Source organism: Struthio camelus, chromosome 5 (assembly GCF_040807025.1).
Source record: "Struthio camelus isolate bStrCam1 chromosome 5, bStrCam1.hap1, whole genome shotgun sequence".
NCBI lineage: Eukaryota > Metazoa > Chordata > Aves > Struthioniformes > Struthionidae > Struthio > Struthio camelus.
In genome coordinates this window covers 44,331,244-44,357,511 of record NC_090946.1, presented here as the reverse complement: position 1 = coordinate 44,357,511, position 26,268 = coordinate 44,331,244, and the positions used below count along the sequence as shown (strand labels likewise).

Sequence of the window (26,268 nt, the reverse complement as noted above, 5' to 3'; positions counted from 1 at the left end):
GACAAGCACTGCAGAGCAAATATTGTTACTCAGTCTTTCCCACAGTTTGAGTTGCTATATTTTAAAACTGACTTTTTTACTCCTGGATGCACGAGGCACCTTTGATTATACTTTTTTTTTTTTTTTTTTTTTAACTATATCGCCGTTTCTGGAAAGGATAATTTACATTGCCTAGCATGGTGTAGCTTTTCTAATTTGCAACCAGACTTAAGTTATGTGCTGCTGGCATGAAACCAGCATGTCCATGCCACAGTTTTAATCAATATATTTCTCTGCTCTCTGAAGTTTTTTTTCTTCAAAATTGAACTGGGAGTTGCACCTCATTTTAGTTATTGTACTGATATATTTTTGCCTTGTGTGACATGCTAAGTTGGTTTACACTGTATTTCCTCAGCATAACCATCAAACAAACCATTGTCTGTGACTTTCAACAGGGAAAAAAAAATGTCTGCCCACTTCATTCTTGGTATCAACTTTCGATTTATAAGTTACCATTTGTTTGATCCGCCTGCAAGGATGCACTTCATGCCATATTTTAGTGTGTTGTAGTTAAATCAATAAAGCTGATGACAGAATAAATGTTTACGTGAGAAGTGTGAAAGCAGCTATTCTTGGAGGTCGTGAATAAGGGAATGAAGTGGGGGGAGAAGAGACAATCAATGAATCTCTGTCCAGGGTGAGTCTTCCATGTGTTATCAGTGAGAAAAGACACTTTGTGCCTGGTGTACACCCCTTTTGCCATACTGCTTGTGACATCCTGCAGGCTGCGCAGTGTCACCCGGCCAAGAACTAGATCTGGTAGAAGCTGTCCTTGGTATGGAGTATAGTTGATCCCAAATTCAGACCCTTGGCTTAGATCCTTGCATGTGGTAAGGCTTCCAATTACAGGACTTTGATTTTTTGCCAAACACTAACTTCTTGAGCTAAAACTTGTCTGGGGCCTGCACAACAGTGTTTTTGGCAGCTGTACCACTTGTCCCAAGGGCTGTCTGCTGGTTGGATTGCTCGCTTCCCTTGAAAGATACTCTGTAGTGTTTCAGGACATAAGGACAATTCAGCTTGTAGCTTATACCTGCCACAGCAGCCTTGCTTTTAACTTCATGAGAAAAGATTTATCTGGGGTAATTATGTCTAACTGAGCCACTCTTGCGATCTTGCCAACCCTACCTCTTTCTGTTAAAACTGATCCAGAGTGGACATTAATGAGTGAAGAAATATAAACAGTGAGTGTTTGAATAGCTTCATGCTATCTTGATTATTTAATTGTTTTTTAACCTGCCTTGAAGTTAAGCAGGTTGTAACGTGGAGCTTGAAATAACTCCAATTTCCTACCTCCTGCAGTTTGTTTTTCTAGCACGAGCAAGGTTTTTTGTCACCTGTACAGGATAAATTTATTTTTGTAGTGGACCTGCAACTTAACTTTCTGCAGTTACAAATTACTTTTTACAAGCTTTTGAAGGGTGGACTTTCTAAGCTAATGATCTGTCTTTTAAAAATACTTGTTTGTAAGGCTGGTCTATGTTAATACTAGAGTCAAAGCTGTGTTCAGGCAATTTTTCTTTAAAATGTCAAAGCAGCAGATTTCTACTTTTCTTTTTCCTCCTAGTTCATTCTCATGCTAGCTTCACACTAACATGGATTTTCCTCGCTATTTTCATGTTGTCACCTGAAGAAAAAAATATTCCAGTGTGTTCATGTTTAGACTTTCAAAAGTCCGCAACTATTAAATGCGTTTCTTACAGAAACTTCACTGTCTAGGAACATCAAAAATAACACTGGGTGCAGACAGGCTTGTTAGCTAAGATACTAGCTCGATTGTCTCTTCTCCCCCCCACTTCATTCCCTTATTCGCTACCCTTATTCACTACTAGGAAAGGACATAACGTTTTATTTATTGCTTCAGACTTGAGTTTCTTTACCTGTGAACCGCTTTACATGTGGAATTGCTTGGAAGACGGATAAGAACTTGATGAAAATTGCAGTATGATAAATGTGAATATTTCTTTTTTTTCCTCACCTCCAAGTGCATTATTAAAAAAAATTTATTGTCAAAACTAGATATTTTTAGTGACAAAATATTAGAATGGATATAAATATTTATGACTTGTATCCTCAGCCAACTTTAGGATGAGAGAGAGAAGTTTGCTCGTGTGGGGGGAAATAATTTTAAAGCTACTTTCTGTCATTTGATTTCTTCCTTCTAGGACAGTGGCCTATGCTAGATGAACATCCAGTATGTGTCTAGATTGGAATTCATGTGTTACTAAGTTGGCTGATTTCTTGCTTTTGCTAAGAAGATCTCGCTAGCTGTATTTGCCTTTCATTGTATGTGAAATGCAGATTTAATTACAGAATTTAAACCTGCTTTAAAGACACTGCAGCCAAAGTGAATTCAGCCCTGGCTCTCGTTAGTCCCAAGTTTTCCAACTGGCAAACTCGAGGAAATAATCTAGCACAAGCAAATTTGTTTTAGTTTTGAAGTTCCACGCCCCAAGACCTGCCAGTAAAAATGAGAAATTCCTTGTAATACACCTTCTCTTCGGCAGCCACTTGAATCGGTACTGCTGCTCTCACCGTGCCCTGTGCTTGGGGAAGGTTCGCTGTGTCCCCCGCCTTGGTCCTGTTGTCGGGGAGTGACTGGAGAGCAGGGGTCTCCAGGCTGCGCTACGCTTTGCGTGAGCCCTGACGCAGCAGCTTACTGCCTTCCCTGTACATCGTATGTGAAACTGTTAGATGCCTGTATTTAAATTTTTAACACTTCATAAATGTATTTTATTTACTTTATCTGACTCTAGTCTAAACTTTGTTCATGGTCTGTGCTGCAGACTTCAGTGGTTTTTTTTTTGTTTTTAAACCTTAATAAATAGAAGAGATTGTTTGTTGTTGTTGTTGGGCTTTTTGGCCAGGAGATGCAATATAAAGTTACGTGGACAGGTAATCAGCATTGTTGTATGCTTATCTATAGAGATGCATTGTTTTTGAAGCTTTGTTTTTAAGCTGATACTTTTGAAAAGCTGTGTTACGGTTAACTTCGATTCATCAGTTTCATCCTGCATTGACAGTTCTTTATTTGCATTTCGTGGTGGGGGAGAAAGTGTGATACAGAGCGCTGGCTAGATTAGTCTGTGTGTGTGTGTTTTTTTTTTTTTTTTTTCAAAATCTTTAGTAAAGAGCATGGAGACTGTTGCTGAAAGCTTAATCCCACGTTGCATATGTGATTCCAGAGTGGACAACAGATGAAGCAGTAATAAGCTGAGCCACTGGAGGAGGAGAGAAGTGAATGGGCGGGAGGCATGCGCTGCTGTTGAATTCCAGCCCTGTAGCAGGTCTTCGTTGGTTAAGAGCTGCTATTAAGAAAGAGAAAAAAAAAAAAAGTTATCTGTTGGCATACTCTTTATGGAGTGCCCAGATAGAGGGAAGAAGTAGAAGCTAATACTGGAACATGGATTTCTGTTATAATCCCATTTCCGTATTTTTAAGTTGAGGCTGAAAATGTTAGCAGTTAATTTTTGTACTGTCTTGTGATAATGACTTTGAGTTAAGTTACATATAAGAAGCTTCTTGGCTGCGTGCATTTGCTGGGGCATGAACGTTTCATGCAAAGAATTTTATTAATTTACAATACTGGTCACGTGTAAAGCAAGAGGGAAATTACCAGACTTTAAGTAGATCTCTTAGTACTCTCTGAAACTTAGTTTTAGTTCACTTTCAATTGCTGATATGAAAGGATTGGAGGATCATATTCTTAATAGATTCATACATAATTTTCTGTGTTAATATCCTGAAAAACGTATTAAATGTTAGGCCAGGACTGCTTCTGACCCTTGACCATGAGATGATTTGGCAAGCTTTTCATGAAGAAAATACTAAAAAAAAAAAAAAAAAAAGTTTACTTTTTCTTGCAACTGGCATGACTTTACTTCAGAATAGGTAATATTGTTGGTATCTTATTAGTTTCCAGAGGTCAGGGAAGTGCCTGGATTCCACTGCTGCCAGCATAGGTTCTTTCCAGAGAATTGTTTGTAGTATTTTGGCAGAATAGTTGTCTCTCCTCTACCTCTCTTGGATTGCAGTAGAAGTTAGAATGTAAGAAATACTGAGAGCATTGCAGTTTTATTTCCTGTAGTGCATGTTTTTGTTTTAATCTAGAATAATCAAAAGTTGTTGGTAGGCTTTTAGGTCTTAGTGATAGAAAATCTTAGTGTGTGTGTGTGGTGGTTTGTTTTTTTTTTTTTTTTTTTTTGAGCCTTAGTCAGAGAAAAGCAAACTCATTCCAGCTTAATACAACTCATAGAATATTTTGTGCCTTAAACATTGCTGTTTTCAATCCCATCTGTAGATGATAGGTTACTTCTAGTAACTACTTTAGTCTTTTAAAAGACCACTGGTTATTTCTGTTAATAAACGTGGATTTGGAGAGGTCTGCTGCCATCTTAAGGTATCTGTTTTTTTGGTAGAGTTGAATAGTTCGGCGTAATGTTATTCCTGTACTTGTTTAACTTGCTGTTCTTCCTGTGGGATCGGAATGGGTAACACTTTAACCAAGCAAGTGCACAAACTGGTTGTGCAGTGAAAGAAGGATCGTGCCAAGAGAGCTTTTTGTTTGGAATGAATTGCACTAACTGATTCCCTTTGTATAGCTAAAGGAATATTAAAGCATATGGTGCATCCGTATTTAGACTTGACATGTAGCTTTATTTAGTTAATCAGTTTGTGCTGTGATACACAGTGAATTGCTTATATGTTACAACTGTGGCTAAAAAGTCCTTGGTAAGGGTTTACAAAAGGGAAGGAGAACAAGTTTAGGGTATTTATTTTGGAGAAAAAGCAGTTTTTGTTTTGACTGCTGTGAAATCAAATCTCTCACTTCTGATATATTTTAGGTGAAAAACTGTCTTTAGACTTGGCCAGATATTAACTGTGACCGGAATGGAAGTCTGAAGATTTTCATGAACCTACAACTGTCTAGAAGAGTTGATGAACAGGTAAGAATTCACACTTCAGTTGCATAAGTTTTGCTTTTGTGGATATTTGGCTCCTGAAGCAGAGAATGTGAGACGTTCTGGGATGTAAGTGGAAAGAACAAAGGAAATTCTAAAATGGAAAGACAGTAGCTGAATTCAGTCTTTCTCTGATCCAGCACAGGGATAAATAACATTGTTCTGAACATTTAAATCTTAGAAAATAAGCTAGCTTATATGTGAAATGCTTTCTATACTGCAGGTACGTGACCACAGAACACGAGATTTGTTGAGGGGAAAGAAGAGGTAATTTCTACCATCTCTTTTATTTTCAAATCTGCTAATATGAAGTGCAGTGCAATATTGGTTATGAGACCATTTGGAAGCAGAACATTTTTAAAACTAGATTGAGTTTATAATGGTCATAATCATTACTGTAAAAAGCAAAAACTTAAGGGAGTTATCTCAGACTTAAAATATCCTGAAATGCATTTGAATTTGAAAGGGAATTTTTTTTTGTCAGATATTAAAATATTTTGGCTGGTAATTTTTGACACTCTGTGGAAAGCTCACACTAGAAAGAAGCTTGAGCAGAAGTGGGATTGAAAGCAAAACCTCCTGCTTCTTTTGAAGACCCATTCCTCAGTGTATATATAGTAAACCATGTCTGGATTTTGTGTGATATTTCAGATGATTTTGTTTGCTGTAGGTGATTCATAGTAGCTGTTTCTGACTGTTTTGTTCTTGCAGCTCTGAGTTCAAGGACTCAGAATAATTTTTTTCCTGTAAAACACATTTTAGGAATTTAGAAATGTGATAGAAATGATCATCCTAGGGCAAAATTGACTCAGTGCAGTGACTTTAGACTTTAAAGCTCTTCTGTTTCTACCAAAGAAAATGTAATTACTGCAATGCGATTCTAAATACAGATAATAGTTTTATCTGCTAACATGGGTTTGGCTTAAATTTTTTTTAAACATGAAGACTATCTATGCTTGACTTGATAAAGCAGGGGAAAGTACATTACCTGTGCACAGGTAGATTTTGTTTCCTAAAACAAAAACAGCTAAGGAAGAATAAAGATGGTGGGGGGGGGTACCCACCAGCCATGGAGTTACAATTAAGCTAACAATAGTTTAGGTCCTCTTTGCTCTCGTTGCTTGCCATTTAGAAGACTATTAAAATGTCTTCCTTAGTGCTGCCTTCTGAGGAGTACTGAGAAAGGCTCTTCAGTGAATTGAATTTGGTTGTGCTTCCCTAAAATGATTTATGCTTTTTTTGTCTTTAATTGTGGTCTGTGCTGTTTTGATAGAAAGGTATTTTCTGCATTTTCAAAACCTTTTAGGTAATTTCCACTTAACCTACCTGGAGATATGCTCATTAATTTATAGCGTGATGGATGATCGTCCTTCTGAATGGTAGTGAGCCAATTTTATGTGCTCCAAGGAACAACACCTGGTCAAGACAGACAGATGGTTTTGACTTGTAGCCCTAGCCTCACATAGGCACGTAAGGCTGCAAAGCATGCTTACGTGCAGGTTTTAAAGGCTGGGATTTCACTTGTTCTCTGTTGCGTTTTTGGTGTTGGGAGATATGTCTCCCAAAGCTGCTTGTTGAGAGCTTAGGAAATGGACTTGTGACTTGGATAAGTACACTTAATGGTGAGCAGGGTGCCTTACTTGTCAGATCTATACCTAAAACTGTTATGACTGGACTTTTTCCACTGATGGTGACAGATTAAGGAACACTGGCTTGCCCCCCGCCCCGCTGCCAGTTCTTGCTTCTGGGCATCCCTCCGAAGCACGTCACTGCAGCACAGGTCGCCAAGTCAGTGTGCTGGCTCCCTCCCGTCCTCCCCTCATACACGCTCGCACAGTGGAAAGACAGCAGACAGGCAAGAACCTACCCTGAAAGAATTGCTCATCAAACCACATCCTGAAAATAGTGTGGCAACTTTAGCTGTTTCTGGGTCTGTGAAAGGCCAGGAAAACTAATAAAATATCTTGAAGAGCAGCAAATCAAACGGGCAAAGGGACTCACCTAAAAGTCTGAAAACTGGTATAACTCTTTGTCCATAAAACAAGCAGAACAGAGGTTGTAACAATACCAGCTTTCCTAAGCGCAGCGCAGCGGCGCGCTCATATTCAGAGAGAATTCAGGGCCAGGATAATTCTTCAGTAATTCTGTTGTTCTTTATACCCTTCTGCATCCTCAAACAAGGGTGTTCACTGAGGCTGCTAGAGGTCGTGTCGAACACAAGAAATTGATGTGAGACAGACTCTTCACACAGTGAAAAGCTGTTGGATGCGAATAATCTATTTATGTTTTAAGCAGCATTTAAAAATGAGATCTGTAGGTGACGCTTTCTGTGGTTCTCCTTTTTGTCTGAGATGCATCGCTCCTTTCATTTCGGAGTGAAATTCTGAGCGGGGACAGGGGGACCCAAACAATATCCGTGATCTGAGGCTTTCTTTTGTGTGTGTGTGTGTGTGTGGTTCCCCCCACCGTTGTAATGAAGCTTTTAATTCAGCTTTTAATGCCTGTCTTTCAAAGCTATAATACAGCGACATGGATATCACTGCCAGTGCTATATATGGGAAACTGCTTCTGTCAGTGCATTCTAACAGGTGTGTTGCTTTTTGTTTTCTTGACATCCATTTTGCAATTTAGTATGAACATAATACTTTACATCTGTATTTCAGTCTAGTTCCAACAAGTTTAACTCAAGTGGTGGTTGGGTTGAGGTTTTGATGGAATGACTGTTTGGCAGGCTATGTCTGTAAACACTTCGGCACTTTCAGCACGTAATGTTTTGGGGCAGTCAAAGTGCAATTGCATAATCTTAAATTATGTGCTTTATGAATACAAGATGATTGTAAGGATTGAATGTATGTATGAGCAGTTGGAAATTTGGTGCATGAAAAGTAATTTACTACTTGTAACTATCTAGGCCCTTTAAAAAAAAAAAAAGGGGGGGGGATTACGAGTGCTATGTGTATACTTCAACCTAATATAAAGTGAATCTTTTGCTGACACAATGTGTGGACTGAACCTCAAAGTTGTTTCAGATTTTGTAGGGGCCCCTTAATGAAGTATGTTGTTCAACTTTGATCAGTAATCTGTAGTTTCGGCTGATTCATGTCTGAACCTTGTGACCCTCTCCATCCTACCATTTGAGGGCTAGGAAACTGATTTATTAGAAAAAAGACAAGAGAAAGTTCTGTTAGCATTCAGCAAATACTTAATAACATATGCTTAAAGCAAGAGAGGAAAAACAGTTTTTTGATAACCTATAAGGGTGAATTAATGGACAGAGTTGTCTGAGTGATTTAGATGCTTTTTAATTGAACCCTTCCCCATGTGTCAGTTTTGGAGACTCTTAAATCTAGGCCTTAAATGATGTCAAAACTCTGTCTCGCAGTTCTCCTTTTTCTGCGCTGGTGAGAATCCATGCTTTCCGCCCCCTTGTGAACAAAAACGTCTTCCATTCTGAGCCACGTGAAAGGACTATCTAAGCCCTGCATCTCATTGTCAGCAGTAGGAACGCGTGGCTGCTTGGGGGGCAGGGAGGGAGGAGCGAATACTCTATTACAAACAGGCTGTTTTATGATGTCCTATTGGATTTAGGACTGCCAGAGTTGGAGACAGTGGTGTTTGGGGTGTGGCACTGAAAAGCACCTGATCGTCCATGAATTTGTCCTATCGCTTCTTGAATCAAACTGTGAAATTTTTTTTTTTTTTGGCCTCCATGTTGTTCCGTGGCATGCAATTAGTTAGGCTTTGGTGGGAGGGTAGGGGTGGATTTTTCTTAAAAATTCATCTTTCAACCTTAGCTATTTTATTGGGATTTTACCAATCCTTGTGTTGTGCAATACCATGGATAATTGTTTCCTGCTTGTGCTCTTCATGTTTGTGTTTTTAATGAACTCTTTCTTATCCCTCCAAAGCTATGAGGTTTCAGTAATTTTTCTTTATATGCTTTTTCTTTATAAGCAGAGCATGTCTCTGCTCGCTTGTCATCTTCCCCTCTGTCTTTGAGTAATATGAGTAGAGTGACAAAGGGTAATCAGGAAGTATACATCATGGTAGATTGTGATGTAATGATGGTTTCTACTTTTTCCTTTCTAAAATATCCCAATTCTTTTCACTTGCCTTCTGATTGTGTGGAATTCATGTTTTCAGGGAATTATCCATGGTGGCTTTGAAGTGTTTTCTGAAGGGTTAACAACAAATATGAAGTCTGTAATTATGTAGGTTATTTTATTTTATTATGTTATTTTTCTCTCTCAATTGTGTTTCACTGCATTTACTGACATTGATTTTTTTTTTTTTTATATGACATTTTATTTCACCATCGGTCTATCACCAGAAACTATGTGTAGCTATCCACAGTGAGTTTCAGGCTAGATTATTCAGAGTAATTCTGAATCTGAATAATCTGAAAAAAATGGAATTTTTGGAAATTTTAGAAGAGTTTATGTATCTGTTTATTTTCCTCACTTTACAGAGGAATGATACGTGTGTTTACCGGTATAGGTCCAAGCATAGATCCTTGAAAAAGGTTATCAAGGCAACATCCTCTTCTATTCTTTTTCTCTCCCATGCTCAGCATTTAAGAAAGCTTATTGCTTCTGCTTATCTGCTGTTTCATGTTTGTTTGGTTATAATTCCCTGAATGGTTTTTTCTCTCACCCTATGATAACTTGGTTTCTTTAAGACCCTTTGTGGGATCTTGCTAAAAGTTTCTCCTGAAGTTTCATGTATGTTGTTAAACTTTTCATATGTATTACGTTGAATAGTTTGTGTGTGCTTGGTGTCCCGTGCAGTGAATCCTAAGTGGTTGAGCTTCCCTTTATGAAAATGTGTTTTATTGTGTTTTAAAGAAATGATGATGCTCATCTTTGAGCAGGCAAGTAGAGTAAGATGAATAGCAAGAGTATCTCTAGTAGAGGCAAGAGGCACACCTTGTAGTTGTGGCAATGGCGTGAGATAACTCTGAATGCGTTTTAACCTGTTGTATTACACTGGCTTAAGCCCAAGCGGCTGCACGGTGGAACTGGAAATATTTGAAAGACACATGTTCTCTGCCGGTTGTGAGGCAACCGCCCCCTGGCTTGCGCTTGCTACACCTAAGAAGGTGCATTTTCAGTGTATTGTAAACAGTAGCTCATGGTTACTGCGTAATAAGAATTTGGTTTAATGAGCTATTTGAAAGGAAGAAGTACTTGAAATCTCAGCTTTACCTAACAGGTTCTTTTGTTTGAACACTTTAAATTGTTGAATAAAATACGTGAATGTAATTAACCATAACTGTGTATATAGTACTTTGATAAAGTGGTGGCAGCCCACTGTCAAGCAGGAGGCTACAGAAGTGCCCTCTTCTGCCGGGAGGGAGTGTGAGGTGATGGGGCAGGAGTCTCCCTGACCTGCCTTCCGCCCCTTCACCTGCCACGTACGTTGGCCTTCGGTGAGTACAGAGAGGTACGTTAGGCACCGCTGATGGGCAGAGTTGTGCGATGTAGAGACATGGCTAATATGCCTGTCTTGAGAGCCCGAATACTAATGTGAAGTTGTCATTTGCCCTAGTTTTCAAGAATAGCTGACAGGCACCGTGTTATGCTTTGGATAGCAAGGGAAGGATGCTCAGAACAATTTGAATTTGTTTTCCCCTGTAGAAGTATTTCTCTGAGACTTCTGGATTAGGTTTTGAAAGATCTTTGACTGGGCTCTGGGGTTTTTAATGGCCAAATATAATAACTTGTGAAACAGTACATGAGTGAGTGATTTCTGATAGTATCTCAAATGCTACTGTAGGTTAATTCTAGAATGGTATTCTGAAAATTCACCTGACAATCGTAATGTAATTAGTGTTTCATGGATGATAATGTTCTGTGTAAATTAATTTTGATTTTGAAAATTAATTGCAAATACAGATGAAGTTCTGTGATATTTACTTCTGAGATAAAAGCTTGTTTTTTCTTCTGTATTGAAGAAAAAAAATTACACGACTACAAGATAAACGAAGTAAATCTCCAAAGCTTCATGTTGGTATCAGCAGAGAGGAAATACTCTTTTCTGACCTCTTACTGGGCGTAGAGTCTCAGGAACAGCAAAGACGCTCGTTACTTCTATTCAAAATTGATGATGTTTTTGTGGTCGATGGCTGCCATGCTGTCTACTAAAGCATGTTGTCTTTTATTTCTAGGCGCTTTTAAAAGAGGGTGACTGATGGAGAAAATACACGAGTATTGTTCTATCAAGATACACTCCCAAACACAATTACTGTTTAGTAATAGAATAAGGAGATCCTTGTAATATAATATTAACGTCCTCTTACTTTTTTTGTAGGTTCATGCAGTGTTTTTTTGTTACTGTTATTTTTTAAGCAGATCTATTACCTTGAAATGAATTCTTACTCCCTCATAATAGTTGTTGCAGATAGTCAGCAAGCAAACCTTTTTTATTTTTGAAGTCCTTTGCTGCTTATAGGAGTCAAACTTTTATCTCCTTAAATGTTAGAATCCAAAATGACAGTTTTCAGAAAAGATGAGATTCCTTCTGAAGCTTGAAGAAGATAGAAAACTATCCAACTTGAAATGTGATTCTTCTGTAAACTTGAATGCCTTCCGTTTACCTGTTTTATATTTTTATTACCGATTGCCTTTTACTACTTTTACTATTGCCTACCCAGATCAGTCATGAGACTTTGCTATAGTTCAGCAGAAGGTAGTTCAGAAGAGTGAATGACTTCAGTATCCAAGAATCTGTCACGTCATTCATAGATGAGATGGTCTGCAGGTAAATGATAAATCTAACTAAAAGACTTGTATATTTGGCGTTATGAAAGTGGTGGTGGCAGGAAAGTTGTACAGGAAATTTTCCATAATGCTAGTTTTCTTGTTTATTTTGAAATTGGTGCTTACGCAGTTCTGATAGTGCTACTGAACTTGTGGTGTGTGGAGGTGGTATGGAAACTTGGTGATAGAACTTCCTCTGCTGGTGCTAATTGTTGGTCCTGACAACTTTTGAATAGAGGGAGGGAGACTGAAACTGCAAGCTGACCATAAGGAACTGAAAATCGTCAGTGAATTAACTAGGTTTAACTTGGAAGTTACTGACAGGCAAAATGGTCCCTCTGGATTACATGTCTGCAATTACTTCTTGAAAAAACTGCTTTAGGTCAACACAAAGCTTCAGAAATGACACGGATGATGTGTGGATGTTGAAGTAAAGCCCCACCATTGCTGATGAATGTTTGTTTTATTTTCATATGCAAAAATAAACACTTTCCCTGTTGTAAGGAGCTATTCTACTTTCTATATAGAATAACTTATTTCTTGTTACAGCCTGGAGAATGAAGTCAAAATACTTGGATACCACTAACCTATGTTAAAAATAATTAAAACTGTAGTTGTATAGTGGTTCTTCACTGATAAAAGAACAGCTTAAATCTGTTTCTCTTTGTTGTAATAACCTTAATGTAAGTAGGTAATTACAGTATTTGCATTGTATTTCTACAGTAGTCTGATGGATGTGAAAACAGAAGTAGTATTTGGTATCTCAGTGCACCATGTTACTGTGTATAATGGACTATTGTAATAAAACAATTCTAATTTTGAAACAACATTCCAGCAGTTTTTTCCTAGTGTCTAGGCTTTTGTGTGCCGGCAAGGAAAACTCGGTAACCTTTTTGTAAATGAGGAAGACATTAACTAGTGGTTTTGGTAATAAAAATATTTTGCAATTAACTTTGGTGGTCTGAGGTGTTCCTGACATCCAGGAACCTTGTATGTATGCATGTGTTATGTGATTGTAGAAAAGCTTCATGTTCTTGTGTATTTGTATTTATATATAAAAATATGTATGTGTATATGTACACATGCATACATGTACAAGACTCCTCTACATACATACATAGATGGGGAGTGTATATAAATGTATGCTTTAAGTTTGAACTGTGGAAATTCAATCAGCTCTAGATATGTGATCATGGCAGTGGAAACTGTATGGGGTTTCACGCTGCAGTTAGAGCTCTGTGGGTAGCCTAGTGCAGAACGGGATTTTTGACCCGTAGTAATTTAATGAATCATTCTATTTCTGAACTTTTCCTGCAAGTTGTGGTTGGCTAGTGAGGAGGAGAGATTTAGTACCCTACATTTAGAGCCAATTTAAGGTTTTTTTTATCTTACTCTTGGCTTTTAAAGCTATATGTTAAATTTTAGGGATAGGTTGTAAGATTCAGAAACTGGGCAGCTGGTAAATGGAAAATACTGTTTCTTTCTAAAGCGTTTCTAAAGTAGTCCACTTACGTAAAAATCATAAAACTTTAAAGCCTGCTAAACATACATGACTAATCTTCTCCACTGATAACTAGGAACAACCGTATTTAGTTTTGTCTGTGTTTTTTAGTAAGGCTGAACTAGGAACAACCTAGTAAGACTTCTCAAGGAAAGCAGCATTGTATTTTCAGATAATTTGTAACTTCTGGAAAGTTTTCTTTATCAAATCAATTTAAAAACAAAACTTACTGCAAACAATTAACATAGAATAGTGCTACATTGCCAAAGATTCTTCTGGTTATCTGTACTCACAACACAAATTCTTGACAGTGTTAACGTCAGCATGAATTCTGATTTCATAGAGGATTCTTTTTTCCCTAGACTTTGTATTTCTAGGATAGATGAGTGTTTTAAAGTGTCAGATAAAATGCTTGTAATTAATAGCTTCATGAAAACACTTGTTTTTTCCCTTTCTGAAGGTGAGTATTGAAATGCATCTTTTAGTCGTGAGTGTGCAGATAGTTGAATGACTTGTTTTTTATATACACAACTACTGTACGTTTACTCTAATATCTTAAGTTATATGTGGAAAAATATCTTATTCTGTTGTTACCTTTTGTTGAAAGATGGCTTTTCACTACTTTTTTTTTTTAATAGAACCCATCAGCAGAAAGCTGATCTTACAAAAAAAAAAATAATAATAATTTAACAACATAGCTGAGGAAATGGTGTTGAAAGGCCTCTCACAGCACCTTTCCATAACAGTGGTCTCACAAAGCTGTGTAAGAAGCGTTTTCTGTCCCATCTCTTGGACAGCTTACTTGTACAAGATGCATCCTGGTCATTTGTACATCTTGCTGAGTTCTGTTCTTCCCTTCCGCAAGCTAATAGTCTACTGCTGAGCAACTTCCTTCTCCCATTGTACTGTTAAGTATGTCTATGTTAAGTATGTCTGCTTATGAATAATAATTAAAAAAAAAAAAAAGCTGGAGGTGACACTTACAAAATAGCATACAGAATTTAGATATTTCTCTTTACTGATAAAGAGCTGAAATTAAGTTGTTATGATCTTTTAAGTTTACTTGTTGGCAAAGCATAATTGCATATAGATGTATGTGTTTGCACAACAGTTTGGTGTTCTTGAGGATAGTTCTACATCAATAACAAGCGGCAGATTGTATTTTTATTAGAAAGGAGAATCCTTGCATGCCTGCTAGTGGATTATCTTTAGCATTTGGGGACTAATTTGAAGCTAAGTTTCTTCCATTTGACTTTGGAAAAGCAAAGCTGAACGTTGCATGTTTGTTTCATCACGAAGGGGATGATAATATGAGGCCGCAGTTGAACAGGAGCTGTTTTTAAGTTGGATCAATTCACTGATTTATTCACAACATAGTCTTACAAACAGTTTGGGAGGAGGGGTGCTGGGAATGAGTGGCATAGATGCGTGTTATTTTGGGACTTGAGAGGGAGATCTCCTTAAACTGTTGGTACTGTTGCTGAACTCCATATATAACGGGCTTTTTCCCCAGTGGTGTATGTTTGTCATCGCAGTTGTTAAGTCACATTCAATGAATTTATGCTTGGAGTCGTTTTTCTATTCTTGGAGTTGTTTCTTACTGCCCTAGCTTATAATAGCCTTTTTTCCCCCATCTTTGTGGGGAAATATGAGGAGTGGTTACAGTCCTATGTTAGGGAATGCATGGCAAATTTATTTACCTCACAATATATAGTATAGGCAGAAAGTCTATATACTTTTCTAAGGCCTTACAATTAGAAATGAACAGTTTAGATTAGTGTAGCATTTCGGTGTATTTTAAAACAAAACAAAAAAAAAGCATACGTTCAAAATAGTGAAATTAAGTTCAGTTACCAAAGAGATTGCAATACTTATTCCTATTGTCATTTTTATGAAACTGGGAGAAACAAAGCAAAGAGTGTTGTGAGAACTCATAGTCCATTTGCTAAATGTGATTCCATCGAAAGCAGCTTCTGCACTACTATTATTACTACATGATTATAGATTTTATATGTGTATACATATATTTCAGAGTGCTGACAGTCTTTGTGCTCTGGGGGAGAGTTGTGGCATGCTATACATGTGAAGGTTACTGTTACTCTCATTTACTCATTCGTGTATATATATGTATGTATATAAAATACATGTACTTACTCTCATAATATCTGGTTAATGAGCCTACACATCATCAAGCAAGTCCCTAAGTTCCTGAAAATAATATCCAATAATAGAAAATTGAGAAGCAAGATCTATCTAATAGCTTGAAGCTATGATTAAATTTGCAGCTGTATGGAGGTACTGGTTTTCAGGGAATCAGCTTGTGAGGAATTAGGTAATAGAATAGGGTGTGGCTTATGTATTGTTTCATTCAATGTTACTACACCCTGCTAGTGGTCCTATTAGAAGTGGTAACAATACATTGCAATGCCAAAGCTGAGCTGAAAAGCTCTCATCATTTCCTAAGCATTTAAGAGAGATGCTTAAAATTGTTAACGCACAGACTTCTAGTGTTGTTCTTCATCTTTTTTATGAACTGATCCCTGTTTTTGCTCCTGATGTAAAAACCTCTCATAGGGAGCAGTGAACAAAAATAAACCAAAGATTCCAATGTAAGATATCTCTCTCAAGTCTTTTAAATAGTTATTGCTTTCAAAGCTCTTTATCCATCTTTTGACATTAGAAACAGATGAGGAATTGTATTTTCTCCAGTTTCTAGTAGTTTTTTCAGTTAAAATTGAAGTGCAGGGTGATAGAAAGTCTGGAGGAAAAAAAGAGTTAAGACTTCTGAAGGCTTGAGTTACTTATTAAGTGAAATGAAATTTCGGAGTATGGGTTTGATGCTTGCATGCATTTTGTATATTAGGCTTCACTTTGGGCTAATGTTTTACTGGCATCAGTCGCTGTGTAGCACAGAGACCAGCCTTGTGAAGAACTCTGATTTCTTTGTATCCTGCCAAAAAATGTATGTGGGTCGGCAGCATGAATGCCCTCCTTTGGATGAAATTTTTTGATGCCCAGGATTAAGCCAGCAAAAGTGGAAGGAAAAAACATTGAGTCTGTTGTTTTAAAAAAATAAAAATAAAAGTTAGTTTTCAGTATGAAAATATTGCAACATTATAAAAAAGCAGCAGAGGTGGCTTGATGTTTCTTCATATTTTGTCTGTAACCTTTTAAAAAAAATGCTAGAGAAGAAAGGAATTTAGACCTTTCAGTAATGGACTGAATAAGCAGGAAAATCTGACAGTGAATATTATCTCATGAGTTTATGTTAAATTCTTTGGCCACTATTTTTTCTTTCAGTACCATTTTACAGAATTATCAGATGCTTACTAATTCCGGGTTTAGTTTGCTGGCCCAATAAGGAATAATATTGAAATCATTGTGTTCCTTACCAGAAAGTTTTGTGGCAGTTGTATAAGGTGCTTACTGCTTGTGGGGAGGGGGGGAAACGAATGAAAGGTGAATCACTTAAATTGTTTCACAAATGCAATGGGCTTCGTAGTATCAGTGAAATGTATTTTTATTATATATCCTTTTTCCTACTAAATATATATATTTTAATGTCCATACTGGAAATACATTAAAATACATTGTTCTGAAACCATGAACAAAAAAAATTTAGCTAGGATTTGGCAAAGAGTCCTAAAACTACTTTGTTTTGTTTTTTGTTTTTTTTTTTCCTGATACTCAGAGTTGCTTGTGTTCAGATTGTGATACAAGAAAAGCAAAAATGAATGCAACTCCTAAAAGCTAAATTTACAACCTGTAGTGAAATTGAGACTTTTCTGTTTTGTGGTACGTTGCAGAACTGATTGACTCTAAACCTTCTCTAAATGTGCATAACCTATATTCAAAAAACTACTACAGTGTTCATAATTGAGAGAACGCCCTATGTAGATTAACTCAGGTTTCACCAAAGGTGAAACTGGATCCCTGTCATAAGGTGAGGCTTCATGGTGAAGACAACTTAAAATTGCACTACTTAAATAAATGGTGCAATTATTCTTTTTACGTCTGCTGAAGCATTGTGTTTACCTACTTTGCAGTAGTATTAGAAGTTGTACATCTACACAGTGAGTTAGATCAGCTCATGGATTTGCAGAAGCATTATTTTTTGGCTATTTTTGTTTTTGACTTTCAGCCAAAGTGGCAAAGTGTCCAGCTTGCCACGTGCTACATACTAGTACTCACACAAGAGAGGATTGAGAGCGTGTGGCTGAGAGGAGCCAGCACAGCACCTTTTGGTAGCACATGTAGTCTTGGATAGGCCTAATGAAATTACAAAATCTCCGTATTTTGCTGCTTGTGGTGGTACAGGGTCTAGCTTTTGAACATGGTCCTGATATAATAACATAATCCAGAACTAATTAGGTTCTATTTTCATATAACTGTGTTGTGAAATTTTTTTTTTAGAAAAGCCTCTTTCTAACTCTATTTTTATAGGAAGAAAAGGAAAGAAGGAAAAGAATTATTTAATCTGGAGTATTTTCTGCAGTTTCATTGCATCAGCTTCCTTTCTGTGTTTAATCACTATTTCCAGAAAGTAGGGAGCTGTGATAGATGGATGTATTTTGTAGTTAAAAAAAATTCATGGACAGTGATATGTTGACTGATAGGGCTTGTGTAACTAAAGTAAAAGCTTATTTTTCATCTTGAACTAGTGACAGTCGCAGCATATCAGCTAGAATGGTATCTAGAATTCCATGCTGATGCTGTATTTTTGAGTGAGCATCTTCAAAGTAAAGTCATACTAGAGTTGTGTCAGAATCTTGAAATCTCTTTTGGAAGGCAGCTAGGTTTTTCTGCATGTTTAGTATTTTCTTTATATTCCTGTTTATCATTTTGTTTTTCTTGATATACCTCTGTAAAAGATGACTATATTACACATGCACTAAATGGTAAATGTTGCTTTTTATAAAATGCATTGTGTAACATTTTGTTTATTCCTTGACTTCCTTATGGAAAGGATGTCCTGTATTTGTTTATATTTGTGGATTGCCATACTTCTTGTACATTTTGTGAATGCCATTGCATTTAATACTCTCTTGCCTATATGCAAGATAATAAGATTGGCTATTGGTTAATAAATTATCAGATTGTTCCTTGCTATAAAAGGTTTGAGGACTAGACTAAGACTAGAAGCAAACGTGGAAGATAAGTTAGCAGATGTTCCTGAAGTGAGTAGTATGTTAGACTTATGGCGTGCTTAGAATGGGCATGTGTTGCCTCTTGTTAAAGAAGAAATGTAGAAAAGACTAAGTCATATGTATAAAATAAATACTGTTAAGGGTATGGTACATGTGAAGGGATCCTATGTGAGAAGACAAAGGGGTGCAGCAATGCTATCATAATACTGGATGTTCATCCTTGTTCTTTGCAGTTTGTCCTTTAAAAAAAAAAAAAAAAGTTATGTGGCTGAAGCTCTTCAGTAGAGTTTTTAGCCACTGATTTGGAATGTATGCTGATTTGGAAAGTAAGATTGAGAGAAGGCTGCAGTTTTGTATGAGTTTCTGTATCCCTCTCTTAAGGCGGTGATTATCAAGAAATCTTCAAGTCCTGTATCTCTTAGAGATAAGACTAAACCCTGAGTGCTAGCAGTTTATCCAGGGCTCTTATGTGAAATTTAATTTGAGGTTATGCTTTAGAAAAATTGGCCATATGCTGAAAAATGTCAACACATGTTCAAAGAAATGAATAATTATGAAGTAGAACTTGACTTAACCTCTCTTAGTGTTCATGCGTATTTTTTAAAAAAAAATTTCTTAAGTAAACTGGCAAGGTTTTTCATTCACACTTCAGTTTACTAAGTTTTGCAGTTGGTACTGAAATAGCACGCTCTCAGATTATGAAGTAAAGACAGGGGTGTTTCCTAAATGAATATGTCAAAAATCACTTCCCAGAGTATGAGCATGAGTGCTGTTGTGAAGATCATGCTGATAACCGGATAATTAAGCACAATGTATGTTTTATCTTCAAAAAAAAAAAAAAGGGAGGGGCGATGAAACTTGCTCTGACACTGATGTTGAATGCACTGTTGCATCTGGAATTCCCAGAAGATTTGTCTCATGATTTAGTAAGATCCAGGGCTTTAGCAGGTCACAGATCTACAGAGATTACAGTGACTTTTGGATTGAGTGGGGCAGATGAGGCTATATCCAAGGTTGTGTGGCCTCTCTGTGGTTTCTCACCCACACACTGTGTGGAAGGGCAACAGCTGCTTTTTACCCCAAAGCATTTGTAGTAGAGGACGGATTTGCTGTCAAACCTACTATCTGTTTTGGAACCGGAGGTAAGAGGCTTACCTTTGCTTAGTAGCTCACCTACACCTGAATATTTGGATTTTGTGCAGATAGTGTGAATCTCCACCTGTGAACAGAAAAGGAGCAGTGGTGAATGAAATGAGGATTTGATGCTTAGACTTCTTTATGGGGTACTTGTGTTCATAACCATTTCTTGTTTCCTTGGGTACTCAACTTTTAACTGCATTTTGTTTTATCATGAAAAGTATTTCTAAACTCTGAGCAGGTATGTTGCATCTTCAGCTGCAGTGCTAGCATTTAATAGCTTGGACTTGGACTTCAATGTAATAAATGGTATGAATTTTCTTAGGTGTTTTGAAGTTTTATTAATTTGTTTGCCCTCTCTGTCAGGTCACCGCAAAGAAAAGGGTGTTGCCTTTTAATTTTAAGTTTAATGTCTGGTAAGTTACTTTTAAGCATGAGGTTCTTTTTAAAGTATAAAACACTATAGAATGGTGAAAAGGAGAGTTTGCTTCTCTATGTAAAGCTTTATTAGAGACTGCTTTTTCTCTGTCTTGAGAAAATCTTATGAAGGTCAGAGGGATGATGCCAAACGGTTCAAAGTGTTAGATGTTTTCATTAGTGTTATACTACAAATCTCAGTCTTATTCCTTTGCCCAAATGAGCAAGGTGTCTACACCTATTGATGCGTGCTGTTGCAGCATGACTTCTCGAGTTCTCAGAGAAAAGCATAACCACTGCATTAAGTCAGACCGAAGATCTCTGACAACTGCCCTTTGCTTATTGGCCTTTGTGAGCTCTCCCTCGCCATCCTCATAGTTGTGGCAGGAAGGTCTGTTGCCAGCTCTATCCATGATGGACAGAATTAGCTGGGTCAGCTGTTTGCCTAAGCTGCCCAGCTGATTCTGCCTTAAGATAGGTCTCACTCATGCGGTCCTTGGTTGTGAGCAAGTGGTTTGGGATATTTGTTACTCCAGCTGACCTGACCATGCGCAGAGCCAACATTTGCCTAGAATCCGAGTTTGTACAATGAGATTTGCTTAGGTTTTTCCTTTCCTTATATGCCTTGAATAGGTCCTCCATTAACTGTCTGCCCTAGCTCTGCAGGGCACTTTTGATACATCACAGCTAAATTCACTGTTATTATATGCAGTGGTGACAGTAGCGTTTTTGGGGAAGACGGCAAAGTACCTTATTCTTGGAATATCACATTTGTCTGCTGCTGTTTTCACATTCGGTGGATGGATTTGATACTGTTATTCATTTTTATGCAAAAATGTGTTCATTGATCTTCATCAGAATGTTACTGAAACCTGGAGCTCAGTTTTATGTTTCTTTTACAAGCATATTTTCATTGTTGTAGGCCTTCAAGAAAAGGAAGGGGCTGAAATCTTTACTTTCAAATGAAGTTAGTATCCTTTTCACCATCTTGAGTTTGTACAAATCTTAGATGCCTTCCTGGGCACAAAAGCTTATTTTAGCTGGGTTGATTTTTGGCATTTTTCTGCATAGTTATTTGCCTGGCGCTGATTTTAAAAACATGTTATCTGCAGTTGGATTGGTCTACCAAATAGTTTATGTGGTATAAGTGCACCTAATATGTTCAAATATATGTTCAAATATATCATATGTTCAAATGTGTAAGGTAAGGAGTTTTAGATGTAGCTGAGAGACCAGAAAGAACGTCGAGGTGTGTGACTGGTAGCATGGCAGTGAGGGATGGATTTAGGGCACAGTATTTGTCTTGGATCAGGTCACTGTCTGTGAATGTTCTTCGTTTACAAAAAATGTAAAACTACTGTCTCTTTTATGGAAGAGTTTTAAGGCCAAACTAGACATTTGTAAAAAGCTTTGAGACGCTTTTGATTAATGACTGTATGTAATATGTGATTATATCAGCACAGAATAATAGAGGGTAGGAGGAGAAGAATTGTCGATGTGATGCTTGCAGCAGAGTGAAAATGTAAGGCTTTCTTCTTTTCAAATGCTGTCTTTACACTTAAATGTAATTTTTTTTTGTTGTTGCTACTGCCCCCTAATCTTTAGCTCCTCCGAATCAATAACAAAACAAGAAAGAGGCTAACTCGTTTTGATATTTGAACCACTTGAACAATATTTTGCTTGTACCAACGTTTGGATTTTATGTATAGCAACTCAGTCAATGGCTATCACTAACTCATGAAGTTGCTTCAACCTCTTTAATACTGATTTCTCAAATTCAAACTACTGTACAGCCGCACTCTGCCCCTCTAAAATTTGAGTGGGTATGTTTTTTGAACCTTAGACACTGACTTCTCCCTTATTTTTCCGCAGCTCTTTAACCATGGTAGCCACTTGGCTAGAATTTTTTTGTCGTTAAGATTGCTGTTACCTTTAATGTGGGTCCAGCTTTTTGCAACAGAGAAGGAGCTGCTGAGCAGGTTCATCTGAAGAGGCTTCAGCGGCAGCTGTGATGGACAGACCCTAGACTGGGATTTGAGGAGAGACTTCTTGGGAGTGTGACAGAAAGACCTGCTGAGGATGGCTGGGAAGCCTGCACTGCAGCAGGCTCCCAGCTGAAAATCAGCAGACAAAGGGAGATGATAGCTCTGCTGTCCGTCACAGACCACAAAGATGCTTGGGCAATGCAGTGGACTCTGTTCTGAGTCACCTGACATAAGAGCACTAGGTAGCATTCTTCCTAATGCCAGTCAGTGCCATTCAGAACGTTTTCCGGTTTTGCTGAGGAACCAGGGATGTGTTTCCACTTGTAATGCAGCTGCAAAATTTATCTTTGCTCTGGAGTAATGTAATTTCTTCACTGAAGAACATTCAGCTCTTTCTGGTCCTTGTCCTAAACAGCAAGTTAAAGCCAAAAGCTCTGGTTTGTTTGAGACTTGTCCAGCAGGCCTGGCTATCCTAGGGTAGTCTGACTCCCCCACTGCCCTGTGACTTTTCATGTATCCTCAGGAAAACAACAGTTTGTTCTGTCAGTCCGATTGCAGCACTTTGAGTCCCTTCTTCAAAACACAACTTTTACTTTCAGTTGTTTGATACTAAAACCTAGGATTAAGTAACTGCAAGTACTGACTGGAGGCAGCAGCTAGTGAAAAGTTCAGAAACTTATCTAGCAAGATACAGACCGCATAATACTTCCCGCGTAATACTTCCCTAGACAGTTCTATCAGGGAAAAACACGTGGTTTGTCAAGCGGAAGTAGATGGCTAATAAGCTTTTAACGTGCATGTTAGAGTTTTGTTAGTAGTAGTGCTGGAATATAATGAACAACAGTGATAACCGAAAGCAGGTTCGCTTTGTGGGAGCTTACCTGTGTGCGGCTGGTGGCTAACAGCACGCTTTTCTCCTCAGGAGATTTGTGTACGGTTTGGATCACTTGCTTTGCTTAAAAACTTTTGATTATTCCCAAAAGGCCTTATGTTTAATTTATTTTAAAATCCTACTTTAGTTCCACCAAAAATTTTTTTCTTCCTCCAAGAAATTTGATGTCTTATTTCGAGGAAAAACTGCCATATGAGTTTTCATACTGTATTTAGAATACACCTTTGTAGTGAGTGGAAAAAATAACAGCAGCTTGCGTATGTGACCCTGTTCTTTGGCAACAAACAAGCAACACTCCCCCCCCCCCCCCCAACCCTCTTTTTGCATAGCTCACTAAAACTTGCTTTGCCTGAAATGAAATGCGTTTTGCTTTAGTTGTTTAACACTCAGCTTTGTTAGCTCTCACAGACCATTCTCGGGGCAGGGAAGGGTTTGCATAAGAGTAGATCTTCTATAATCTGAAGATGTATTGGGGGTGAAGTGGAGGCCAATAGGTAATTTCAGATTTTGTTTTGATCTCATTTATTTCATGAAAATCTAAGTTATAGGACCAGTCTCGCATGCATGAACATACATTTCTTTGATCTTTTAGGTTTGTCTGTTCTCTTTCCTGGGACACTTAAAGTCAAGTTATTTTAGCATGCTGTAGAAGTTAAACTGGAGATCTTGGTGTGTCTTTTTCAGAAGATATAACTCCAGTACAGTTTATGCATCTGGCAATACTTCTGCATGATTTTATAGAATGAAAATTTGTGCGGCACCCGTTCCAGCTGTTGGAATGCATGGGTTCCAATGCACAGAACGTGGAAGAGGCAACTCATAACAAGGAGAATGTGGTGAGTGGCGGGACAAGATTTCTACAGTTACTACAGAATAAAAGGAAAATTAAACAAATGAAACTATAAGGAAAGGGAAGATAAGCTGGAATGTAAAGGTATGGCTTGAACTGTTCTAGAGCAAGCATTATATTCAGAATCTTTTTATTTCTGATTGTGACAACATGGTGGCCACAGCACTTTTTAAGATCTTTAATGAACTCCAAATGTTCATTAAAACCAATCCGTTGTATTAGTAACAGACTGCTGAGATCTGCTATTTCCACCATCTGATCTGCGCAGTTAGCAGATTAAAAGAGGGTTATGGATTTCTTACAGATGGAAATGAAACAAGATTCCAGGGTAGATTCACGTTTTAATCTATTTAACATTTATTCTTTGTTGCAGTAGGACATTGACTGCCTTTTCTTAATGATTAATGCGTTCAGCTGTAGTGAACTGTATTTGTGCTAGAACTCAAAAACAGAACTCTCTACTGTGAAAAGACATCTAAATAGGTTTTCTATAGTAAGGAAATTTTGGTCAGTAGTGGGACAGTATGTTTACTGTAATTACAGAAAACAAGTGGCAGATGCATTCTTGATGAAAGATTCGATGTTTCTTCAAATATGTTGGAATTTTTAAATACAGTAATTGCCAAATCATTTTTCGACTAATTGTATGATTATCAGTGCTGCCAAAGTTTAAAGACTGGTGGCCAAGAGAAAATTAGGAGTTTATCACTAACCATTTGATTGGGTTAGCTGTCCTCCTAAATCTTGTCTCTTTTTTTTTTTTTAGTTATAGCAGTTATCAAATTCCATTAAACTATCTTATCGACCTGTTTATTTGCATTGTAATTCTTGGCTTTGTTGCTCTGTGCTTTTTTTCCTTTTCTCAAAAACAAACAGAGACAAAAAACAATTTTCATCTGAGCTTTATTTAATTAACTAACATGGATACTGTGCTGTAATTTAAGTGTCCCATTTCAATTAATTGAAATGATCATTCTTGCTTAAGTGTAGCTGATGTTAATGTAACAAAATGATTGTGTACGGCAGTAGAAACACAATGAGTGGCCATTCCTTTTTGAGATCTCTCCAGGTTAAGTAGAAGCCGGACAATTAACAGAAAATATAATATTACATGAGATTTGTTCACAGAGTCTTAGCAACCTTAAAATGGAATTCCCTTTAGAATAAGGGCACTTTTTTCCCCTCTCAAGAAGTCTATCATAAGCAATGTTGTATCCAATGGTAGGATGAAACCTACCCTACTACTGAAACTCTAGATATGCACCAGTTACTTGATAAAAGCCACACGCTTCAGTTTGGATGGTAGTAATGCGTTAGGGCAATGTTATGTAACTGAGGAAAAAAAAGGTAAGATGCAACATAAGTTATAACACTTATTGTGTAATGATGAAAAGTCATAAAGTTTTATAACAGATTTGTTTACAGGGAAGCATACCTTCCACTATAAACTGGAGCAGTTTTATAGACTGAAATTCAACGCACCAAATAACATCACATAAGCTGTTTTTAATGAAAACTTTGCTACATGTGAACAGAGAAAGATTAGCTTTTCATCATGGACAACATGGGTATTATTGACCGACTTTAGTGCACCAATTTTTTCTTTGCTGTTGAAGATTTTTCCAAGGCCCACTTGAAAGAAATTTCATTACATCGTTTTGTTTCATCCTGTGGTCTCCTACCATTTTTTGAAATGGAGAAATAATAGTCATTTTCTTATGAACTATATTTCTGTTTCAAAATCAAAACCCTAAGTATTATTCCATTGACACTTGTGTCCAAACAAAAGCCTCTGATGTAATGGAGCCTTGGAAACATTGCATTTGTACACTTTGAAAATAAATCAGAAGTTTTCTGATTTTTTTTTTTTTAAGGTAACCTCCCAAAAAAGAAAAATTTGGGCTTGTATATTTAACTTTCTCATTTAAAAATACTCTTGGCTTTTTTTATTATAAAGCCTTTTAACCATATTTATGTCAGCATTATGTGTATTGGCTTCTCTTTTATTTATGGATTATGTGCTTCATGTAGTCAATCAGTTTTTACTTGCAAGTGACATCAGAGAGGCTGGTGTCCATTTTCCTGGAAAATGTAGATAACAAAAGATGTTTGCATTTCCAATATTAGAAAGCAACAAGCCTCATTTTAAAAGAATTTGAAAAATCCTCTGTAGCTGCTTGTCCAATAGCTCTCTTCCCCTCCTTACCTCATTCCTCCCTTCTGACAGCTTTAGCATATACCTGACTTTACACTGAACAGATTCAGTTAGCTAATTTAGGGCAGGGGCAAATAAATTTTTTTGTCAGGTTGCCAAGTTGTTACTTGTGGTGATAGTGAACTATTATGTAACATGGCTTCAATTTAACTTCACCATCAGTTTGAGTTTTTTATGAGTTTAACTGGTTAATTTTTATTCAAACTGGTTTGAATGCCTTGTCCAAGAGAAGAGGATGGTAAAAATGACTGCTTGAGCCATAATCAGAGAATTTCACTTTTCTGTAATTTCAAGTATTTGAAAAGTCAAGATTGCAGTGTTGTTTTTATTTGCATCGTTCATGATGGTTTGACGGCAAAAATATCT

The 26,268-nt window shown here is 37.2% G+C and overlaps 1 protein-coding gene across 15 annotated transcripts in view; it reads left to right on the top strand.

Moving 5' to 3' along the window:
• The window catches only part of SIPA1L1 (signal induced proliferation associated 1 like 1), a 229,065-nt gene that overhangs the window by 17,438 nt on the left and 185,359 nt on the right, over window positions 1-26,268 (top strand). For 7 of the 15 annotated variants that reach the window (XM_068946114.1, XM_068946102.1, XM_068946109.1 and 4 more), the window contains exons 2-3: window positions 4,884-4,985; window positions 5,224-5,267. The gene's annotated coding sequence lies outside the window, so the exon portion shown is untranslated. Of the gene's footprint in view, window positions 1-4,883; window positions 4,986-5,223; window positions 5,268-23,429; window positions 23,674-26,268 lie in introns of all 15 variants that reach the window. The other 8 variants (XM_068946113.1, XM_068946100.1, XM_068946115.1 and 5 more) reach the window with 2 other exon arrangements.